We start from the raw sequence: 7,569 nt of genomic DNA on the forward strand, positions 1-7,569 counted from the left end.
GTACATAGTCAGTACACCACCAAGCAGGCCGCCATCCCCGGGGGGCTAGTGTCCAGCCCCTGTACAAACCCTGCACCCCCACCCCTTCCCCCAGAGCAGCCTCTCCCCCCCCCCCCCACCACCACCACCACTCTGCATTGCAATGGCCTTCTTTGCTGTCTCCGGACCTAGCGCCCTGTTTGGGGGAGCACATGTGGTGCGCAGGAGGCTGAGGGAGAGGGTCCCCTGGGCCGTGCGGAGCGAGTCCGCCCAGCACAGAGCCCAGCTCCTGGAGGCTCCCAGGGCCTGGACTGGACGCAGGCTTGCCCCTGGGGCTGCTGTGCTACAGCCTGCCTCAGTGCCTGGGGAACCCCTCCTCCCTCCCCCCCCCCCCATCACCCCCCAGCCTGTAGGAGCCTGAGGTCCAGGTGCTTAGGAGGACCCTCTGCCTGTCCCCGCTCCCAGCCCCCCCCCCCCCCCCCCCACACACACACACACAGGGCCCAGGCACAGGAGGGCTGGGCTCCGGGCAGGCACTGCTCCAGGCACAGACGCCAGCCCAGGTGGCAGTTTCCTCACCCTCTTCTCCTCTGACCTTGGGGCCTTCCGGTTCCTCCCTGCCCTGGCCTCCCTCCCTCGTGCTCAGATAAGGAGCTATTTTTGCCAGGCACCCCTCCCCCGCCTGTCCCTCCGGTGCCCTGAGCCCGTGCGCGCGCGTGTGGCTTTCTCAGAAGCTGATTCCTAAAAGGCCCTGCCCTTCATGGACAGACAGGCAGGGGTCACCGCAGGCCGGGGGCACACGGGGGCCTGTCCCGGCCTCCTTAGCGCCCGCCCTCCGGTGCTGGCAGACAGGGGGTGAGGCCAAGGCCAGGGCTGCCCGATGAGACAGGAGGCCAGGCACAGCTCAACTGCACGCAGTCATGAGTGGTTTTTTTTTGTTTTTTGTTTTTTTAAATGTATTTTTACTGATTTTTTACAGAGAGGAAGGGAGAGAGATAGAGAGCTAGAAACATCGATGAGAGAGAAACACAGACCAGCTGCCTCTTGCACACCCCCTACTGGGGATGTGCCTGCAACCAACATACATACATGCCCCTGACCAGAATCGAACCTGGGACCTTTCAGTCCGCAGACCAACGCTCTACCACTGAGCCAAACCAGTTTCAGCCATGAGTGGTTTTTTACTATAACTATGTCCCATGCAATGTTTGGGACAAAATTATACTCACGAACCATTTTCTCATTGACCTGAAATTCACATTCGGCCCCCTGCCTTGCTCTCTATGTTGCTTTTATTTGCTTGTTTTGTGGGGGGGGGGGGGAATCTGGCAACCCCACTGGTTGCTGGGCTTCCCCACCTTCCAGCTGCGTGCACCTCTCCGAGGTTCCCTTCCCTTGTCTGCCTCGAGGCTGGTGGAAGCACGAGATGCCAAGTGCTCGGCGTACCGGACAGCAGCTATTATTGTCCCTGGCTGGGATCCCGCAGCCGGAAGGCAGAGGGCCGGCATTCACCCTCCAGGTTCAGGCGCCCCGGACCTTCAGGACGTAGCCTGCTGCACCCTCCCTGCGTCCAAGCCCACCCAGCCCTGGAGGAACGTGGGCAGAGGCTGCTGCGAGGCTTAAGGAGGCACGTTCTGGACTGGACACCCAAATTCTCCAGAGAGGAGCCCTGTGGGATCCAAGAGGGAAAGGGATTTCGCCTGGTACACACCTGGCACTTTGTTCTCGAATGCCACCCTCCCCCAAACTGCCCCTTTCCCTTTGGCAGCAAAAGATACACTCATGCCGAAACCGGTTTGGCTCAGTGGACAGAGCATCAGCCTGCGGACTGAAGGGTCCCGGGTTCGATTCCAGTCAAGGGCAAGACTGCGGGCGCATCCCCAGTAGGGGACGTGCAAGAGGTAGCTGATCGATGACTCTCATCGATGTTTCTAACTCTCTCTCTCTCTCTTCCTCTCTGTAAAAAATCAATAAAATATAATTTAAAAAAAGATACACTCATGGCAACCAATGAGAAGGCCCCTGCTGCTCCCTGTTGGTGTTGGGACCAGGGTTCCTGGACTTCAGGGCTCGCTCTGACCCTCCCCTTCCCAGGAGGCCTGGGGACACGGAGCGCCATGAGAGCAGGTTTTTCCAGCCTGTGCTGTTTACTGACCCTTTCCCTCTGCCTAAGACACAGCCCTGCGCACATCTGCCGAATGACTGGGAGGCACCGATCACAACAATGGCCGCTGACATGGACTCAGCACTTACGTTGCCCCAGAAGTGTCCTAAGCACACGCACTCATTCCCCTGTCTTCATACAACACCACTGGGAAGCACAGAGCAGCAAGTAACTTGCCCCAGAGTCACACAGCTGGTAGGTAATCGTTTAGATCTGGTTGGCCTGAGTTCCCAGTGGGACCACCTGTTTTTAATCCCCAAGGATATGTTTCCAATGATGAGAGAAAGAGAGAGAGAGAGAGAGAGAGAGAGAGAGAGAGAGAGAGAGAGAGAGAGAGAGAGAGAGAGAGAGAAATGGATGTGAGAGAGAGAGAGAGACATTGGTTGCCTTCCACGTGCGCCCCTATCGGGGATTGAACCTGACGGGGGAATCTCAGTGTACGGGACGTGCTCCAACCACTGAACCGCCCAGTCAACAACCTTTCACACACTCCGCAGGTGTTCATGGCCCTGGCACCTGCTCCTCTCCTGCTCCTTGTGGCCCCCTTGGTGGCAGCCCTCCCATCCCTCTGGCTTCTTCACTGCTGACTCCGTCTCCTTAAGGACAGGGGGTGTCTCCTTCCTCTTCATTTCCTCCGTGTCCAGTTCGGTGACCAGCCCATTACTGGGCCCCTCGCCACTTTCCTGGCTGTCTTTCCCCACAGCCCCAGGAGGTGGGAGGCACGGGTACAACCACCTTCTCCCCCACTGACCGTCCCGGGAGGAGGCTCAGAGAGGGGAAGACGTGTCCGGCAGGAAAGAGCGGGCAGCACGCAGACCTGGGCCTCCTGAGCCGGCACTTTGCTGGCCAGGGCCCGCTGCGGGGGGGCGGGATCGATGCTCTCCAGTCCACGGGTTCTGGCTGCTGCCTGAGGTTTTGGGGGGGGGGGGGGGAACCACCACCTGTTAGAAGTGGGCAAGGGAAAAATATAGGCATGACATGGAGGGGGGGTGGGTATGGGGACTGGACTCAGGGATCCAGCCCAGCTGTCTCAGGGAGGCTGTGGGGGCTGCTGCTTGGAGCTAGAAAGGTCTGAGTGGGGATGTTTGCATGGAAGGCACACGCTGGCTGGGAAAGGCGTGTCTTGAGTTTTGAAGGCGGGACGTGCCCTGAGTCGGCAGAGGTGTGGGAGTTGGAAGAGCTGCGAGCAAGGCCCGGGCAGTGGAGCCTCTTCCACTGTGTGTGTCCGCCAGGTGTGCGGCAGAGCAGACAGAATGCAAAGCAGGGCGTATGTAGCCTGTGGTCGTGGCTGTGGCCCCAGCCTGCAGCCCAGTCTGTGCTGTGAGGAAGCCCCCCATGCAGTCCCCTGTGGCTGGGGGATGTGTTCCTCGGGGGCAGGCTGGGAGGGTTGGTTTGCAATGAACAGAAAACCTGCAGACTCACGGCCCAAGCAAGGAAAGGCAGCAGTTTCCTGGGAGAAATGTATCTCAGTGGGAAGCAGGTCATTGAGAAAGATGGCCCTTCTCATTGGCCATCAAAGGCGTTCTGTGGGTAGATTTATACTGGAACTTGGGAGTGGTGGGGAGAGGCTATCTTCATTCATTCATTCATTCATTCACTCACTCACTCACTCAGCAGGTATTCATTGCAATTTCACTATGAACCAAGCACAGAGCCAAGTGCTGAGAATACACTGGGGACAAGGTACCTGTCTGCTTAGAACTTCCCATTTTACGGGGGCAAATATTAAAGAAGCCTTGCTGTTACGTCATTACTGTTAGCTGTCAGTGCTCTGAAGGAAAACCCCCTGGATGCCATGAGAGGAAAAAAAAAAAAAAGGGATTTTAGTCTGGCAGTCAAGGAAGGCTTCCTGGAGGAAGTGGCATTTCAGCCGAGTTCTGGAGGGTGTCTAAGAGTTCATTTGGCCGCTTGCTTGGCTTCAAGTAGGGAGTGAAGAGGAGCTGAGCAACAAGCATTCCAGGCCCAGGGCATGGCCCGGGGCCAAGACCTTGGAACAAAGGAGTGTAGCTTCTGCGTGAAGGTCATGCATGCAGGGCTCCGAGTGGCTGGTGTCTGGACCTTTTAATCTGGGTGGGAGGCACGGCCCCACCTGCAGCACCCGCTGGTCTGGTGGGGAAAACAATGGAGCTGGACTGTGCGAGCAGCCGTCCACTCACTCGCAGCAGACAGGGAGGTGTGAGTGGGGATGTTTGCATGGAAGGCACACGCTGGCTGGGAAAGGCGTGTCTTGAGTTTTGAAGGCGGGACCTGCCCCGAGTGGGCAGAGGTGTAGGAGTTTGAAGAGCTGTGAACAAGGCCAAGGAAGTGGAGCAAGCACACTTGAAGTGGGAGGTGGGTGGATGACTCGGTTTGGGTGTGTGTCTGCCTCTCCAATCAAGCTGAAAAGCTACTCTTCATTTTGAAATCAAGCAGCCTGATCGATCCCATTTAACCCATAGAAACAGCCCTTTGAGATAGGCAAGACCAGTGGTGGGCAAACCTCAGCTCACGAGCCACATGGGGCTCCTGAGCCTCTGCCACTCTGTTGACTAATGAGTTTTCTGACTACTGGGTAAGACCATCCCATTTATGGACAAAAAAAAAAGAGTTCAGAGGAGTAAGCGACACAGACAAGAGGTGATAGGATCAGGAGTCAGACAAAATGTGCCCACCCTGTAGCCCATGAACCTCCCAGCTCACTTGCCTTCCTGGTGACCTGACATCGGAGGAATGGGCCCTGCCTGCTCTGGGGAGGCGTGCTCTGAGCTAAAACCAGGTTTAGCCACTTGCAAGCGTGCCCCGTACTGAAACTGTGGGAGCAGACCTGCTGGTGCACACCCCGCCTCCTTCCCAGCCCTCAGAGGAGCGTCTCAGGGACCTTTATTGGAGAAGGAAGCACAGAGGATGTAGGGTCTACCCGAGGTCTTTCCTGCATCTCCTGTCCATTGTCTACGAGCCTCGATAGATATCACCAGAGCTGGCTGGGGCTGTGTGTGTGTGTGTGTGTGTGTGTGTGTGTGTGTTTCATTGCTATATCCCCAGTCCCCACAGTAGCGTGTGGCATATAGTAGGCACACCATACGTTTTGTGGTAAGAAATCTCTGTGTGGGTGGTACAGAGTGTTAAGGGGAATTTCACACACACAATCCCTGCCCTCTGGCAGTTTGCCGCTGAATTGAGCATAACACAACACACATACACAAACATGATGCACACCTTCCAACACGCACAGGAAGCCAGTCACTGAGTTAGCTGAGACTCCGGGCAACAGCTATTCTCTCCCTGGGCCATAGATGATAAAACAGTGTTTGTGTTTAATAATACAGACTTGGGGTAGGCTTGGGCAGCCAGCTCATTTTCCCCAGCAGCAAAATAAGCAGGAACAACAACAAAAACAAACTAAACCAAACAAAACCATAAAACCATCTAATTTTTTTAAATATATTTTATTGATTTTTTACAGAGAGGAAGGGAGAGAGATACAGAGAGTTAGAAACATCGATGAAAGAGTCATCGATCAGCTGCCTCTTGCACGCCTTCTACTGGGGATGTGCCTGCAACCATGGTACATGCCCTTGGAATCAAACCCGGGACCTTTCAGTCCGCAGGCTGACACTCTATCCACTGAGCCAAACCGGTTTCAGCAAAACCATCTAATATTGTGTTGCCTACTTTTTGAAGGTTTTTTGTTGTTGTGTTTGGTTTTTTTGTGGGTGTGCAGTGAATATAACTTACATAATGAAGTTTACACATCTCGAGGGTCCAGCCAGATGGGTTTTTATATGTGTCACAGATGTGTTATCTCGTGGCGCAACATCCGGTCAGAAAAACATCTCCCATTGCCAGCACCCGGGGCCTTTCTCATGCACTCTCCCAGGAAACAGCCCCGCCTCGGGCAGAGGTGCTGCTGTGTGTTAGTTTGCCTGTTCTTGACCTTCAGAGGAATGGAATCAGATCTTGGGTACTCTTTGGTGTCTGGCTTCCTTTGCTCAACACTATGTCTGTGAAGCGCATGGTTGCTGCTCAGCGTAGCAGTTCATTCTTCTTCACTATGTGTATAATAGATTATACATATATCAATTCATTACCCATTCTCCCATTGACGGGCACCGAGGTTATTTACAGATTGGAGCCGCTATGAATAAAACTAAAAGGAACACTCTTGTATATGTCTTTCAGTGAGCAGACACACTAATTCCTATTGATTATTCATAAGAAGTGGCCTTGCTAGGTAGGCTTATATTTAGCGTTAGCAGATGTGCCAAAAACGTTTCCCAGGCTTTATGAATTCATCCTTCCAGAAGCAATATCTGAGAGACGGGAGTGCTTTTAATGTCAGGAGTCCCCCTCCAGCTTCCCTGGCCGTTTCCCACGAGATGGGACTGAGACACGGGGAGCAGAGCCAGGCTTTCCACGTCCTGGTGAATCAAAGGTTCCTCGTGGAGCCGAGGGGTGTGGGGGTGGGAGGTTGGGAGGAAGGGGGTCTGTTGGGTAGGGCTTCTCCACAGTTGGCCCATGAGACAGTCCAGGTGCTCTGAGAGCTGTCCCATGATGCCCTAGTGCAGTGGTCTGCAAACTCTTTAGTCCACAGAGCCAAATATCAACAGTACAACGATTGAAATTTCTTTGAGAGCCAAATTTTTTAAACTTAAACTTCCTCTAATGCCATTTCTTCAACATAGACTCGCCCAGGCTGTGGTATTTTGTGGAAGAGCCACACTCAAAGGGGCCCAAGAGCCACATGTGGCTCGCGGCTCCTGGGTCCTGCTCACTGCTCCTCCGGGCTCTGTGGTGGGCAGGGCAGGGACCCTTTCCCAAGGTTCCAGGTCCGACATCTTCGGTGATCCCTCCCGCTGGAAGACCTCTGACCGCCCTGGAGACCCACCCCAAGGGGCTTTTTAACCTTTGACACTGGCTCATGCACTTCCTATCCCGGGCCAGTCAGGCTAGAGGGTCTCAGGGCTTCCTCCCTACCCTATGGTCTGGGCCGAGCTCAGGACAGAAGGAGGCTGGGGAGCAGGCAGGACCCTGAGGAGCTTGCACTGCTGGTGGCGAAGGGGAGGCAGCCGTGGAACAGGCCTGGGGCAGAGCTTCCGGCCTGTGACTGTGAGGACAGGTGACAGCTCTGTTTCCGTCCCTCCTAGTGGCTGAGACGGCTCCCTATGGGCCCAAGGCAGCTCAAGGAAAGAAGCAGGGTACAGGAGACTGCTCCATCTGACTCTCCAAAGGCTACATTCTACACTTGGCTGATTACCTCAGGGCTGATATCCATCCTCCTCCTTCTCTTTTTCTTCTTCTCCTTCACTTCTTCCTCCTCTTCCTCTTCCTCCTTCTCTTTCTCTTCCTCCTCCTTCACTTGTTTCTCCTCTTCTTCCTCCTCTTCATCCACTACTACTTCTTCCTCCTCCTCCTTCACTTCCTCCTCCTCCTCCTCCCCCTCCTCCTCC

The sequence above is a fragment of the Pipistrellus hanaki genome (genome assembly GCF_964339955.1).
Source record: "Pipistrellus hanaki genome assembly, chromosome: 18".
NCBI lineage: Eukaryota > Metazoa > Chordata > Mammalia > Chiroptera > Vespertilionidae > Pipistrellus > Pipistrellus hanaki.